A 15357-nucleotide genomic window follows, 5' to 3' on the forward strand; every position below is an offset into this window, starting at 1 on the left:
TAACTGCGAGGAGTACAAGAGCGATGAGAATACCCTCGCTTCCTTTTGATGTTGCGTATCAAATTTCACAGAGTTTTTGTGAAATAATTTGTTAATGTGCTTGAGTATTCTTAGAGGTTATATCGAGGCAAGAGACAGTAACGATCGCACATAGATGAAACTATTCTCATAACACTTGGCTGGGCTTTAATCTCTGCTAAGATCTCAAAGTTGGGTTTGTAAACATTGGTGGAGACTTGTAAATTGTAGAAATGTTTGAAATGGGCTATTTAGTCGATGGCATTGATTACTGTGGCACAGATCTCGCTGGTCCCCTGTTGTCAATTTCACCCGGATATTTGACAGCAAACATTGGTATTACACATCAACTGACCTGTCAAAACAATTTCAAAATCACTTCCAATATTTAACATTTTACTACATCATCGCTTAATATCGTAATGGTTTACATTTATAACACTTCCTCGTAAAATAAATTTTGTTTCGTTTTATTCATCATTACTTTAAAAAAATTTCCGATTCATAATTGAATAAAAAGTATTCATTTTTTAGAATTCAAAACAAAAGAATTGAAATGTCATATTTTCGGTTCAACTTTATTATAAAAAAAACAAATGTTATATTTTCGCTTCAACTTCCTATATAATGTGGGTTTTGTAAAATATAATTATTGCATTAAGGGATTTTTATATCAATATTAAGTAGTGATTATTCTTTCCAAGCGCTGCTAAGTAATGCTCGTCATACTAGCATTTTCAATACTTTACAAGCGAATAACTCAAAACTGTTTTCATGTTGTTGAGTAATATTTTTAAAATCCTCTCTCGCTCACTCACTCACACAGCCTGAGATCATTCTAATTTCAAAGGAAATACCTGTAACGTGATCATTTCCAAAAAATATTCAAAACAGTCAACAAACCTCCAGATGTTTGATCCTATATGTGGTTCTCTACAAATGTGATTATTTAGCCAGTATCATCGAGTTGTGGGCGGTCTGCGGAGTAAGGGTTTGTTAGGAGTAAAACTAACAAACAAGGGCTAGAATTTCTGTCAACTGGAGTGTCTACTTGTGGCTAATAAAACCTAAGTAGCTCGCATCTTTAAACCGTGTTTATTTGACCCTGAAGCAATGTCAGTATCAGACTTGGATGTTACAATACAGAAGCGAGCGATGCGCCAACAATTCCCAGACTGTGTAGATTTCGGGTTTCGCCTCAGGGGAGGCAACTCTTGCGAGCTCGCGAACACGTGCAACCGTATTTGCGTATTTTCTCAGGGGTTGATACACTGAGAAATTAGGTTTACTGTATGCCTCCCGCTTAAGAGAATACAGGAAGCAGAGTCTGAAATAATAAACTTGAAGGGTATTGTTTTATCTGTTGTCGCTGTTCCTTAGGATCGCTAAAATGACAAAAGCTGATTCATTTCATGTTGATTTCTTTAGATGTCAATTTCACTTGTAGATTTCACGTGTTGTTTGCTGGTTTGGGCGTGTAGATTTGACGTTGACAAAATATCGCACAAGAGGAGAATTTCCTGTTGATGGCACCCACAAGTGTTAAATTTACAAAATATCTTTGACTTAGCATATTTTAGGCAATTGTTCACGCCGCATTTTGGTTGCATAGAGTGCGATTTGTGTATTCCATTAATGCAACCATCACTTTCGACAAGGCCCGTATATTATTTACAAAGCGCACGTGATGCATGCTGCACGTGCAAACCGAAGCATGCGACTCAAAGAAAAGCTCGTGTGATTTTTACACACGAGGGGTATGGGAGAAACAGATTTCCAGATGATATCCGGCAAGACTGGAATATATGTCTAACAGTTAATTGGACTCAACTAGGTACTTGTCCTTTAAGACAACACTCTTCTCTGGGGACATTTATACTTTTGATCGTTTGTCCCGGGCAAAAGTTCTCCGTATACAGGTTTATAAGGAAATGTCTCGTATATGCAAGAGAGGGGTTTTGCCTTGCGCATTAAAGTAAACATCTCCGAAGATTGAGCGTATATCAATAAATAATGCCAATGGCAGATTTATTTATGTATATACATAAAATCAGGCATAGACTTTTCTTTATTTTCATTGTTTTTAATTAAGGGTAAATATTTTCTCATAATTGAACATGTCTCTCCATATTTTTGGTAACTAATACGAAATTCGTGCAACGTTTCAAACCCACTTGCCATTTATACGATCACTGTCTGTTTTATTTGACCTAATTGCATAACATTCTTTTATATTGCTCTCCCGACTAGGGGATTTTATTGTAATTCTATCATATTCATATAGTATCTTAATATTCAATCGAAACTTCTTTATGATAAAGTTCGTGATTCGTTTCAGAAAAAAAGTAAAATCAATTTTGAAATACCTGTATCACGATTTGGATAAGTCGAAAAAACATGATTAAACAGACAGATATACAGATACACCAGTGTTTTTGAATGATAAAGAAAGATTATGCCAATTGAAAAGTGAGCTTAATTGGTCATTGAAGCAGAATTATTTGTTTTTCAGATACATGATCTGTCAAAATGAAAGCACCCGCCTGTCAATTTAACTGAAAGCGATGATTGACACCAGCTTCGTGCTAATCACACGCACGCGCAGGCCCAAAAGGGTGACTATGGCTGTATAGCCCGCTTGTCATCAAACTGTTCAGCAGAACTCGGAATCGGATAACAAAAGCCAGTGTTGAGAAAGCCAAGGACTTGACAAGGCAGCTGGAATAAAAGGTATTTGGTCTCTACTTTGGATTCTAAGAACTTTTTCAACACACGGGACTGGCGATTTGATAACATTGAAACATCTTTAGCCCGAACACCTCACCTCCGGAACGGAAACAATATATAACATTGTACACATTCCTCGGTATTCCGGACGATTTCACTGAAATCGGTACGGTACGGATCAACGATGCGGCAACAATTAAAACTTATGCGTATGAATCCTGTACATGCATACATCAACTTCATTAACAATTCATGTCATCATTAGTCCACCTACATATACATCGTGTGCTGTTTACTTTATTAAATATGTTCAAACGTTCCCCTTTACATGACGTCAGGCCTCAGAAGCATCTTCGACATTCATCAAATTGTAACGATGTCATTCCACATATTTCCAAAAGGTACATGGTACTTAAGAATACATGTACATGCAAATATAGAACTTGTGCTTAACCTATAAATTGTATACATAACAAGCTTCATCAATCGTGGAAATTTCATATTTCAGATTGAATAACACTTCTGGCATACGCAGGAAAATACACACACGTAAACAAAACGTGAAAACGACCTGCGCCGCCCTTATATTAACTTTAACTTTGAAAAAAGGTGTCCTCAATACATCGTACTGGTGTTTCCAAAAAAAATGGTCAAAAGCACGTCAGCCGCCCGGGAATCAAACCCGGGTCGCAAGAATGGGAATCTTGCATGATACCACTACACCAGCGGCGCTCCCTGATATCATCCTCTCACTCTATTCTTCTTGCTGTCCACATATCAACGAAAATAAACACTGTCGACCACTCACTTTTCTCCCGTGGTAGTCAGTTTAATTCTATATGCAACTCGAAATGCTCCTTAAATGAATTTGTTGCAGACCATATATAGACGTAAATTTTACTTCAACTAACACCTTTCCTCAAGACATGGCACTGATGTCTCAAACACTCCTAAATATATTTGTCACTCCCATCTTCATTTAAAGACAAGTCCGTATGCATGCACATTTTCCACATGCAAAATGAAACAAACGTCAATTGAACTAGTTTCAGTTCAGTAGAGTGGCCTAAATCACTTCAGTTTTCAGTCCGCACCCCACTCGATTTGAAACTACGTACAATGAACTAGAAATCGTCAAAAGGACGTACGCCGCCCGGGAATCGAACCCGGGTCGCAAGAATGGGAATCTTGCATGATACCACTACACCAGCGGCGCTCCCTGATATCCTCCCCTCACTCTATTCTTCTTGCTGTCCACAGATCAACGAAAATAAACACTCTCGACCACTCACTTTTCTCCCGTGGTAGTCAGTTTAATTCTATATGCAACTCGAAATGCTCCTTAAATGAATTTGTTGCAGACCATATATATACCTAAACTTTACTTCAGCCAACACCTTTCCTCAATACATTGCACTGATGTTTTAAAGACTCATTAATATATTTGTCACTCCGATCTTCATTTAAAGACATGTCCTTATGCATGCACATTTTCCACATGCAAAATGAAACAAACGTCAATTCAACTAGATTCAGTTCAGTAGAGTGGCCTAAATCACTTCAGTTTTCAGTCTGCACCCCACTCGATTTGCAACTACATACAATGAACTAGAAATCGTCAAAAGGACGTGCGCCGCCCGGGAATCGAACCCGGGTCGCAAGAATGGGAATCTTGCATGATACCACTACACCAGCGGCGCTCCCTCCTATCGTCCTCTCACTCTATTCTTCTTGCTGTCCACAGATCAACGAATATAAACACTCTCGGCCACTCACTTTTCTCCCGTGGTAGTCAGTTTAATTCTATATGCAACTCGAAATGCTCCTTAAATGAATTCGTTGCAGACCATTATATATACGTAAACTTTACTTCAGCTAACACCTTTCCTCAATACATGGCACTGATGTTTCAAACACTCCTAAATATATTTGTCACTCCCATCTTCATTTAAAGACATGTCCGTATGCATGTACATTTTCCACATGCAAAATAACACAAACGTCAATTGAATAAAGTTTCAGTTCAGTAGAGTGGCCTAAATCACTTCAGTTTTCAGTCTGCTCCCCACTCGATTGTTACTACATACAATGAACTAGAAATCGTCAAAAGGACGTGCGCCGCCCGGGAATCAAACCCGGGTCGCAAGAATGGGAATCTTGCATGATACCACTACACCAGCGGCGCTCCCTGATATCATCCTCTCACTCTATTCTTCTTGCTGTCCACAGATCAACGAAAATAAACACTCTCGACCACTCACTTTTCTCCCGTGGTAGTCAGTTTAATTCTATATGCAACTCGAAATGCTACTAAAATGAATTTTTCAGTCTGCACCCCGCTCGATTGCAACTACATACAATGAACTAGAAATCGTCAAAAGGACGTGCGCCGCCCGGGAATCGAACCCGGGTCGCAAGAATGGGAATCTTGCATGATACCACTACACCAGCGGCGCTCCCTGATATAATCCCCTCACTCTATCTTTCTTGCTGTCCACAGATCAACGAAAATAAACACTCTCGACCACTCACTTTTTTCTCCCGTGGTAGTCAGTTTAATTCTATATGCAACTCGAAATGCTCCTTAAATGAATTCGTTGTAGACCATATATAGACGTAAATTTTACTTCAGCTAACACCTTTCCTCAAGACATGGCACTGATGTTTCAAACACTCCTAAATATATTTGTCACTCCCAACTTCAGTTAAAGACAAGTCCGTATGCATGCACATTTTCCAAATGCAAAATGAAACAAACGTCAATTCAACTAGTTTCAGTTCAGTAGAGTGGCCCAAATCACTTCAGTTTTCAGTCTGCACCCCACTCGATTTGCAACTACATACAATGACCCCGATTATGTTTCTAGGTTTGTCAGCACCATACCCGTGCTCGTGGGTTTCACCAAAGTGGTAAACGTCTGAGACCTGCATCACTTCGGTCTTTCCTCCCACATTAAGCTGACACGCCGCGATATGACTGGAATACTGTTAAAAGCGGCCTTAAACCCAACTCACACACATACAATGAACTAGAAATCGTCAAAAGGACGTGCGCCGCCCGGGAATCGAACCCGGGTCGCAAGAATTGGAATCTTGCATGATACCACTACACCAGCGGCGCTCCCTGATATCATCCTCTCACTCTATTCTTCTTGCTGTCCACAGATCAACGAAAATAAACACTCTCGACCACTCACTTTTTTCTCCCGTGGTAGTCAGTTTAATTCTATATGCAACTCGAAATGCTCCTTTAATGAATTTGTTGCAGACCATTATATCTTTTATATATACGTAAACTTTACTTCAGCTAACACCTTTCCTCAAGACATGGCACTGATGTTTCAAACACTCCTAAATATATTTGTCACTCCCATCTTCATTTAAAGACATGTCCGTATGCATGCACATTTTCCACATGCAAAATAACACAAACGTCAATTGAATAAAGTTTCAGTTCAGTAGAGTGGCCTAAATCACTTCAGTTTTCAGTCTGCACCCCACTCGATTGCAACTACATACAATGAACTAGAAATCGTCAAAAGGACGTGCGCCGCCCGGGAATCGAACCCGGGTCGCAAGAATGGGAATCTTGCATGATACCACTACACCAGCGGCGCTCCCTGATATCATCCTCTCACTCTATCTTTCTTGCTGTCCACAGATCAACGAAAATAAACACTGTCGACCACTCACTTTTCTCCCGTGGTAGTCAGTTTAATTCTATATGCAACTCGAAATGCTCCTTAAATGAATTCGTTGCAGACCATATATAGACGTAAATTTGACTTCAGCTAACGCCTTTCCTCAAGACATGGCACTGATGTTTCAAACACTCCTAAATATATTTGTCACTCCCATCTTCATTTAAAGACAAGTCCGTATGCATGCACATTTTCCACATGCAAAATGAAACAAACGTCAATTGAATAAAGTTTCAGTTCAGTAGAGTGGCCTAAATCACTTCAGTTTTCAGTCTGCACCCCACTCGATTTGCAACTACATACAATGACCCCGATTATGTTTCTAGGTTTGTCAGCACCATACCCGTGCTCGTGGGTTTCACCAAAGTGGTAAACGTCTGAGACCTGCATCACTTCGGTCTTTCCTCCCACATTAAGCTGACACGCCGCGATATGACTGGAATACTGTTAAAAGCGGCCTTAAACCCAACTCACACACATACAATGAACTAGAAATCGTCAAAAGGACGTGCGCCGCCCGGGAATCGAACCCGGGTCGCAAGAATGGGAATCTTGCATGATACCACTACACCAGCGGCGCTCCCTGATATCATCCTCTCACTCTATTCTTCTTGCTGTCCACAGATCAACGAAAATAAACACTCTCGACCACTCACTTTTTTCTCCCGTGGTAGTCAGTTTAATTCTATATGCAACTCGAAATGCTCCTTAAATGAATTTGTTGCAGACCATTATATCCATTATATATACGTAAACTTTACTTCAGCTAACACCTTTCCTCAAGACATGGCACTGATGTTTCAAACACTCCTAAATATATTTGTCACTCCCATCTTCATTTAAAGACATGTCCGTATGCATGCACATTTTCCACATGCAAAATAACACAAACGTCAATTGAATAAAGTTTCAGTTCAGTAGAGTGGCCTAAATCACTTCAGTTTTCAGTCTGCACCCCACTCGATTGCAACTACATACAATGAACTAGAAATCGTCAAAAGGACGTGCGCCGCCCGGGAATCGAACCCGGGTCGCAAGAATGGGAATCTTGCATGATACCACTACACCAGCGGCGCTCCCTGATATCATCCTCTCACTCTATTCTTCTTGCTGTCCACAGATCAACGAAAATAAACACTCTCGACCACTCACTTTTCTCCCGTGGTAGTCAGTTTAATTCTATATGCAACTCGAAATGCTCCTTAAATGAATTTGTTGCAGACCATATATATACCTTAACTTTACTTCAGCCAACACCTTTCCTCAATACATTGCACTGATGTTTCAAACACTCCTAAATATATTTGTCACTTCCCATCTTCATTTAAAGACAAGTCCGTATGCATGCACATTTTCCACATGCAAAATGAAACAAACGTCAATTCAACTAGTTTCAGTTCAGTAGAGTGGCCCAAATCACTTCAGTTTTCAGTCTGCACCCCACTCGATTGCAACTACATACAATGAACTAGAAATCGTCAAAAGGACGTGCGCCGCCCGGGAATCGAACCCGGGTCGCAAGAATGGGAATCTTGCATGATACCACTACACCAGCGGCGCTCCCTGATATCACCCTCTCACTCTATTCTTCTTGCTGTCCACAGATCAACGAAAATAAACACTCTCGACCACTTACTTTTCTCCCGTGGTAGTCAGTTTAATTCTATATGCAACTCGAAATGCTCCTTAAATGAATTTGTTGCAGACCATATATAGACGTAAATTTTACTTCAGCTAACACCTTTCCTCAAGACATGGCACTGATGTTTCAAACACTCCTAAATATATTTGTCACTCCCAACTTCAGTTAAAGACAAGTCCGTATGCATGCACATTTTCCAAATGCAAAATGAAACAAACGTCAATTGAATAAAGTTTCAGTTCAGTAGAGTGGCCTAAATCACTTCAGTTTTCAGTCTGCACCCCACTCGATTTGCAACTACATACAATGACCCCGATTATGTTTCTAGGTTTGTCAGCACCATACCCGTGCTCGTGGGTTTCACCAAAGTGGTAAACGTCTGAGACCTGCATCACTTCGGTCTTTCCTCCCACATTAAGCTGACACGCCGCGATATGACTGGAATACTGTTAAAAGCGGCCTTAAACCCAACTCACACACATACAATGAACTAGAAATCGTCAAAAGGACGTGCGCCGCCCGGGAATCGAACCCGGGTCGCAAGAATGGGAATCTTGCATGATACCACTACACCAGCGGCGCTCCCTGATATCATCCTCTCACTCTATTCTTCTTGCTGTCCACAGATCAACGAAAATAAACACTCTCGACCACTCACTTTTTTCTCCCGTGGTAGTCAGTTTAATTCTATATGCAACTCGAAATGCTCCTTAAATGAATTTGTTGCAGACCATTATATCCATTATATATACGTAAACTTTACTTCAGCTAACACCTTTCCTCAAGACATGGCACTGATGTTTCAAACACTCCTAAATATATTTGTCACTCCCATCTTCATTTAAAGACATGTCCGTATGCATGCACATTTTCCACATGCAAAATAACACAAACGTCAATTGAATAAAGTTTCAGTTCAGTAGAGTGGCCTAAATCACTTCAGTTTTCAGTCTGCACCCCGCTCGATTGCAACTACATACAATGAACTAGAAATCGTCAAAAGGACGTGCGCCGCCCGGGAATCGAACCCGGGTCGCAAGAATGGGAATATTGCATGATACCACTACACCAGCGGCGCTCCCTGATATCATCCTCTCACTCTATTCTTCTTGCTGTCCACAGATCAACGAAAATAAACACTCTCGACCACTCACTTTTCTCCCGTGGTAGTCAGTTTAATTCTATATGCAACTCGAAATGCTCCTTAAATGAATTTGTTGCAGACCATATATATACCTTAACTTTACTTCAGCCAACACCTTTCCTCAATACATTGCACTGATGTTTCAAACACTCCTAAATATATTTGTCACTTCCCATCTTCATTTAAAGACAAGTCCGTATGCATGCACATTTTCCACATGCAAAATGAAACAAACGTCAATTCAACTAGTTTCAGTTCAGTAGAGTGGCCCAAATCACTTCAGTTTTCAGTCTGCACCCCACTCGATTGCAACTACATACAATGAACTAGAAATCGTCAAAAGGACGTGCGCCGCCCGGGAATCGAACCCGGGTCGCAAGAATGGGAATCTTGCATGATACCACTACACCAGCGGCGCTCCCTGATATCATCCTCTCACTCTATTCTTCTTGCTGTCCACAGATCAACGAAAATAAACACTGTCGACCACTTACTTTTCTCCCGTGGTAGTCAGTTTAATTCTATATGCAACTCGAAATGCTCCTTAAATGAATTTGTTGCAGACCATATATAGACGTAAATTTTACTTCAGCTAACACCTTTCCTCAAGACATGGCACTGATGTTTCAAACACTTCTAAATATATTTGTCACTCCCATCTTCATTTAAAGACATGTCCGTATGCATGCACATTTTCCACATGCAAAATGAAACAAACGTCAATTGAATAAAGTTTCAGTTCAGTAGAGTGGCCTAAATCACTTCAGTTTTCAGTCTGCACCCCGCTCGATTGCAACTACATACAATGAACTAGAAATCGTCAAAAGGACGTGCGCCGCCCGGGAATCGAACCCGGGTCGCAAGAATGGGAATCTTGCATGATACCACTACACCAGCGGCGCTCCCTGATATCATCCTCTCACTCTATTCTTCTTGCTGTCCACAGATAAACGAAAATAAACACTCTCGACCACTCACTTTTCTCCCGTGGTAGTCAGTTTAATTCTATATGCAACTCGAAATGCTCCTAAAATGAATTCGTTGCAGACCCCATATAGACGTAAATTTTACTTCAGCTAACGCCTTTCCTCAAGACATGGCACTGATGTTTCAAACACTCCTAAATATATTTGTCACTCCCATCTTCATTTAAAGACATGTCCGTATGCATGCACATTTTCCACATGCAAAATGAAACAAACGTCAATTGAATAAAGTTTCAGTTCAGTAGAGTGGCCTTAATCACTTCAGTTTTCAGTCTGCACCCCACTCGATTTGCAACTACATACAATGACCCTGATTATGTTTCTAGGTTTGTCAGCACCATACCCGTGCTCGTGGGTTTCACCAAAGTGGTAAACGTCTGAGACCTGCATCACTTCGGTCTTTCCTCCCACATTAAGCTGACACGCCGCGATATGACTGGAATACTGTTAAAAGCGGCCTTAAACCCAACTCACACACATACAATGAACTAGAAATCGTCAAAAGGACGTGCGCCGCCCGGGAATCGAACCCGGGTCGCAAGAATGGGAATCTTGCATGATACCACTACACCAGCGGCGCTCCCTGATATCATCCTCTCACTCTATTCTTCTTGCTGTCCACAGATCAACGAAAATAAACACTCTCGACCACTCACTTTTCTCCCGTGGTAGTCAGTTTAATTCTATATGCAACTCGAAATGCTCCTTGAATGAATTCGTTGCAGACCATTATATAGACGTAAATGTTACTTCAGCCAACACCTTTCCTCAATACATTGCACTGATGTTTCAAACACTCCTAAATATATTTGTCACTCCCATCTTCATTTAAAGACAAGTCCGTATGCATGCACATTTTCCACATGCAAAATGAAACAAACGTCAATTGAATAAAGTTTCAGTTCAGTAGAGTGGCCTAAATCACTTCAGTTTTCAGTCTGCACCCCACTCGATTGCAACTACATACAATGAACTAGAAATCGTCAAAAGGACGTGCGCCGCCCGGGAATCGAACCCGGGTCGCAAGAATGGGAATCTTGCATGATACCACTACACCAGCGGCGCTCCCTGATATCATCCTCTCACTCTATTCTTCTTGCTGTCCACAGATCAACGAAAATAAACACTCTCGACCACTCACTTTTCTCCCGTGGTAGTCAGTTTAATTCTATATGCAACTCGAAATGCTCCTTGAATGAATTCGTTGCAGACCATTATATAGACGTAAATGTTACTTCAGCCAACACCTTTCCTCAATACATTGCACTGATGTTTCAAACACTCCTAAATATATTTGTCACTCCCATCTTCATTTAAAGACAAGTCCGTATGCATGCACATTTTCCACATGCAAAATGAAACAAACGTCAATTGAATAAAGTTTCAGTTCAGTAGAGTGGCCTAAATCACTTCAGTTTTCAGTCTGCACCCCACTCGATTGCAACTACATACAATGAACTAGAAATCGTCAAAAGGACGTGCGCCGCCCGGGAATCGAACCCGGGTCGCAAGAATGGGAATATTGCATGATACCACTACACCAGCGGCGCTCCCTGATATCATCCTCTCACTCTATTCTTCTTGCTGTCCACAGATCAACGAAAATAAACACTCTCGACCACTCACTTTTCTCCCGTGGTAGTCAGTTTAATTCTATATGCAACTCGAAATGCTCCTTAAATGAATTCGTTGCAGACCATTATATAGACGTAAATGTTACTTCAGCCAACACCTTTCCTCAATACATTGCACTGATGTTTCAAACACTCCTAAATATATTTGTCACTCCCATCTTCATTTAAAGACAAGTCCGTATGCATGCACATTTTCCACATGCAAAATGAAACAAACGTCAATTGAATAAAGTTTCAGTTCAGTAGAGTGGCCTAAATCACTTCAGTTTTCAGTCTGCACCCCACTCGATTGCAACTACATACAATGAACTAGAAATCGTCAAAAGGACGTGCGCCGCCCGGGAATCGAACCCGGGTCGCAAGAATGGGAATCTTGCATGATACCACTACACCAGCGGCGCTCCCTGATATCATCCTCTCACTCTATTCTTCTTGCTGTCCACAGATCAACGAAAATAAACACTCTCGACCACTCACTTTTCTCCCGTGGTAGTCAGTTTAATTCTATATGCAACTCGAAATGCTCCTTAAATGAATTCGTTGCAGACCATTATATAGACGTAAATGTTACTTCAGCCAACACCTTTCCTCAATACATTGCACTGATGTTTCAAACACTCCTAAATATATTTGTCACTCCCATCTTCATTTAAAGACAAGTCCGTATGCATGCACATTTTCCACATGCAAAATGAAACAAACGTCAATTGAATAAAGTTTCAGTTCAGTAGAGTGGCCTAAATCACTTCAGTTTTCAGTCTGCACCCCGCTTGATTGCAACTACATACAATGAACTAGAAATCGTCAAAAGGACGTGCGCCGCCCGGGAATCGAACCCGGGTCGCAAGAATGGGAATCTTGCATGATACCACTACACCAGCGGCGCTCCCTGATATCATCCTCTCACTCTATTCTTCTTGCTGTCCACAGATCAACGAAAATAAACACTCTCGACCACTCACTTTTCTCCCGTGGTAGTCAGTTTAATTCTATATGCAACTCGAAATGCTCCTTGAATGAATTCGTTGCAGACCATTATATAGACGTAAATGTTACTTCAGCCAACACCTTTCCTCAATACATTGCACTGATGTTTCAAACACTCCTAAATATATTTGTCACTCCCATCTTCATTTAAAGACAAGTCCGTATGCATGCACATTTTCCACATGCAAAATGAAACAAACGTCAATTGAATAAAGTTTCAGTTCAGTAGAGTGGCCTAAATCACTTCAGTTTTCAGTCTGCACCCCACTCGATTGCAACTACATACAATGAACTAGAAATCGTCAAAAGGACGTGCGCCGCCCGGGAATCGAACCCGGGTCGCAAGAATGGGAATCTTGCATGATACCACTACACCAGCGGCGCTCCCTGATATCATCCTCTCACTCTATTCTTCTTGCTGTCCACAGATCAACGAAAATAAACACTCTCGACCACTCACTTTTCTCCCGTGGTAGTCAGTTTAATTCTATATGCAACTCGAAATGCTCCTTAAATGAATTCGTTGCAGACCATTATATAGACGTAAATGTTACTTCAGCCAACACCTTTCCTCAATACATTGCACTGATGTTTCAAACACTCCTAAATATATTTGTCACTCCCATCTTCATTTAAAGACAAGTCCGTATGCATGCACATTTTCCACATGCAAAATGAAACAAACGTCAATTGAATAAAGTTTCAGTTCAGTAGAGTGGCCTAAATCACTTCAGTTTTCAGTCTGCACCCCACTCGATTGCAACTACATACAATGAACTAGAAATCGTCAAAAGGACGTGCGCCGCCCGGGAATCGAACCCGGGTCGCAAGAATGGGAATCTTGCATGATACCACTACACCAGCGGCGCTCCCTGATATCATCCTCTCACTCTATTCTTCTTGCTGTCCACAGATCAACGAAAATAAACACTCTCGACCACTCACTTTTCTCCCGTGGTAGTCAGTTTAATTCTATATGCAACTCGAAATGCTCCTTGAATGAATTCGTTGCAGACCATTATATAGACGTAAATGTTACTTCAGCCAACACCTTTCCTCAATACATTGCACTGATGTTTCAAACACTCCTAAATATATTTGTCACTCCCATCTTCATTTAAAGACAAGTCCGTATGCATGCACATTTTCCACATGCAAAATGAAACAAACGTCAATTGAATAAAGTTTCAGTTCAGTAGAGTGGCCTAAATCACTTCAGTTTTCAGTCTGCACCCCACTCGATTGCAACTACATACAATGAACTAGAAATCGTCAAAAGGACGTGCGCCGCCCGGGAATCGAACCCGGGTCGCAAGAATGGGAATCTTGCATGATACCACTACACCAGCGGCGCTCCCTGATATCATCCTCTCACTCTATTCTTCTTGCTGTCCACAGATCAACGAAAATAAACACTCTCGACCACTCACTTTTCTCCCGTGGTAGTCAGTTTAATTCTATATGCAACTCGAAATGCTCCTTAAATGAATTCGTTGCAGACCATTATATAGACGTAAATGTTACTTCAGCCAACACCTTTCCTCAATACATTGCACTGATGTTTCAAACACTCCTAAATATATTTGTCACTCCCATCTTCATTTAAAGACAAGTCCGTATGCATGCACATTTTCCACATGCAAAATGAAACAAACGTCAATTGAATAAAGTTTCAGTTCAGTAGAGTGGCCTAAATCACTTCAGTTTTCAGTCTGCACCCCACTCGATTGCAACTACATACAATGAACTAGAAATCGTCAAAAGGACGTGCGCCGCCCGGGAATCGAACCCGGGTCGCAAGAATGGGAATCTTGCATGATACCACTACACCAGCGGCGCTCCCTGATATCATCCTCTCACTCTATTCTTCTTGCTGTCCACAGATCAACGAAAATAAACACTGTCGACCACTCACTTTTCTCCCGTGGTAGTCAGTTTAATTCTATATGCAACTCGAAATGCTCCTTAAATGAATTTGTTGCAGACCATTATATCTTTTATATATACGTAAACTTTACTTCAGCTAACACCTTTCCTCAAGACATGGCACTGATGTTTCAAACACTCCTAAATATATTTGTCACTCCCATCTTCATTTAAAGACAAGTCCGTATGCATGCACATTTTCCACATGCAAAATGAAACAAACGTCAATTGAATAAAGTTTCAGTTCAGTAGAGTGGCCTAAATCACTTCAGTTTTCAGTCTGCACCCCGCTCGATTTGCAACTACATACAATGAACTAGAAATCGTCAAAAGGACGTGCGCCGCCCGGGAATCGAACCCGGGTCGCAAGAATGGGAATCTTGCATGATACCACTACACCAGCGGCGCTCCCTGATATCATCCTCCCCTCACTCTATTCTTCTTGCTGTCCACAGATCAACGAAAATAAACACTCTCGACCACTCACTTTTCTCCCGTGGTAGTCAGTTTAATTCTATATGCAACTCGAAATGCTCCTTAAATGAATTCGTTGCAGACCATATATAGACGTAAATTTTACTTCAGCTAACGC

The 15357-nt window shown here is 41.0% G+C and overlaps 24 non-coding genes across 24 annotated transcripts; all 24 read right to left on the reverse strand.

The window, feature by feature from the left end:
- Positions 1 to 3400: 3400 nt before the first annotated feature.
- On the reverse strand, positions 3401 to 3477 carry Trnag-ccc. The gene has a single exon. It is a non-coding gene; the product is annotated as a tRNA-Gly (tRNA).
- A 413-nt stretch (positions 3478 to 3890) lies between these two features.
- Trnag-ccc lies at positions 3891 to 3961 on the reverse strand. The gene has a single exon. It is a non-coding gene; the product is annotated as a tRNA-Gly (tRNA).
- Positions 3962 to 4374: 413 nt separating this feature from the next.
- Trnag-ccc lies at positions 4375 to 4445 on the reverse strand. Its single transcript has one exon. It is a non-coding gene; the product is annotated as a tRNA-Gly (tRNA).
- Positions 4446 to 4859: 414 nt separating this feature from the next.
- Trnag-ccc lies at positions 4860 to 4930 on the reverse strand. Its single transcript has one exon. It is a non-coding gene; the product is annotated as a tRNA-Gly (tRNA).
- Positions 4931 to 5130: 200 nt separating this feature from the next.
- On the reverse strand, positions 5131 to 5201 carry Trnag-ccc. The gene has a single exon. It is a non-coding gene; the product is annotated as a tRNA-Gly (tRNA).
- A 594-nt stretch (positions 5202 to 5795) lies between these two features.
- Positions 5796 to 5866, reverse strand: Trnaw-cca. Its single transcript has one exon. It is a non-coding gene; the product is annotated as a tRNA-Trp (tRNA).
- Positions 5867 to 6291: 425 nt separating this feature from the next.
- Positions 6292 to 6362, reverse strand: Trnag-ccc. The gene has a single exon. It is a non-coding gene; the product is annotated as a tRNA-Gly (tRNA).
- Positions 6363 to 6955: 593 nt separating this feature from the next.
- Trnag-ccc lies at positions 6956 to 7026 on the reverse strand. Its single transcript has one exon. It is a non-coding gene; the product is annotated as a tRNA-Gly (tRNA).
- Positions 7027 to 7451: 425 nt separating this feature from the next.
- Positions 7452 to 7522, reverse strand: Trnag-ccc. The gene has a single exon. It is a non-coding gene; the product is annotated as a tRNA-Gly (tRNA).
- Positions 7523 to 7935: 413 nt separating this feature from the next.
- Trnag-ccc lies at positions 7936 to 8006 on the reverse strand. The gene has a single exon. It is a non-coding gene; the product is annotated as a tRNA-Gly (tRNA).
- A 593-nt stretch (positions 8007 to 8599) lies between these two features.
- Trnag-ccc lies at positions 8600 to 8670 on the reverse strand. Its single transcript has one exon. It is a non-coding gene; the product is annotated as a tRNA-Gly (tRNA).
- Positions 8671 to 9095: 425 nt separating this feature from the next.
- On the reverse strand, positions 9096 to 9166 carry Trnag-ccc. Its single transcript has one exon. It is a non-coding gene; the product is annotated as a tRNA-Gly (tRNA).
- Positions 9167 to 9579: 413 nt separating this feature from the next.
- Trnag-ccc lies at positions 9580 to 9650 on the reverse strand. Its single transcript has one exon. It is a non-coding gene; the product is annotated as a tRNA-Gly (tRNA).
- Positions 9651 to 10063: 413 nt separating this feature from the next.
- Positions 10064 to 10134, reverse strand: Trnag-ccc. The gene has a single exon. It is a non-coding gene; the product is annotated as a tRNA-Gly (tRNA).
- A 593-nt stretch (positions 10135 to 10727) lies between these two features.
- Trnag-ccc lies at positions 10728 to 10798 on the reverse strand. Its single transcript has one exon. It is a non-coding gene; the product is annotated as a tRNA-Gly (tRNA).
- A 414-nt stretch (positions 10799 to 11212) lies between these two features.
- On the reverse strand, positions 11213 to 11283 carry Trnag-ccc. Its single transcript has one exon. It is a non-coding gene; the product is annotated as a tRNA-Gly (tRNA).
- A 414-nt stretch (positions 11284 to 11697) lies between these two features.
- Trnag-ccc lies at positions 11698 to 11768 on the reverse strand. Its single transcript has one exon. It is a non-coding gene; the product is annotated as a tRNA-Gly (tRNA).
- A 414-nt stretch (positions 11769 to 12182) lies between these two features.
- On the reverse strand, positions 12183 to 12253 carry Trnag-ccc. Its single transcript has one exon. It is a non-coding gene; the product is annotated as a tRNA-Gly (tRNA).
- Positions 12254 to 12667: 414 nt separating this feature from the next.
- Positions 12668 to 12738, reverse strand: Trnag-ccc. The gene has a single exon. It is a non-coding gene; the product is annotated as a tRNA-Gly (tRNA).
- A 414-nt stretch (positions 12739 to 13152) lies between these two features.
- Positions 13153 to 13223, reverse strand: Trnag-ccc. The gene has a single exon. It is a non-coding gene; the product is annotated as a tRNA-Gly (tRNA).
- Positions 13224 to 13637: 414 nt separating this feature from the next.
- Positions 13638 to 13708, reverse strand: Trnag-ccc. The gene has a single exon. It is a non-coding gene; the product is annotated as a tRNA-Gly (tRNA).
- A 414-nt stretch (positions 13709 to 14122) lies between these two features.
- On the reverse strand, positions 14123 to 14193 carry Trnag-ccc. Its single transcript has one exon. It is a non-coding gene; the product is annotated as a tRNA-Gly (tRNA).
- Positions 14194 to 14607: 414 nt separating this feature from the next.
- On the reverse strand, positions 14608 to 14678 carry Trnag-ccc. The gene has a single exon. It is a non-coding gene; the product is annotated as a tRNA-Gly (tRNA).
- A 424-nt stretch (positions 14679 to 15102) lies between these two features.
- Trnag-ccc lies at positions 15103 to 15173 on the reverse strand. The gene has a single exon. It is a non-coding gene; the product is annotated as a tRNA-Gly (tRNA).
- Positions 15174 to 15357: the final 184 nt, after the last annotated feature.

Source organism: Haliotis rufescens, unplaced genomic scaffold (assembly GCF_023055435.1).
Source record: "Haliotis rufescens isolate VD_foot unplaced genomic scaffold, xgHalRufe1.0.p SCAF_2, whole genome shotgun sequence".
Classification (NCBI taxonomy): Eukaryota; Metazoa; Mollusca; class Gastropoda; order Lepetellida; family Haliotidae; genus Haliotis; species Haliotis rufescens.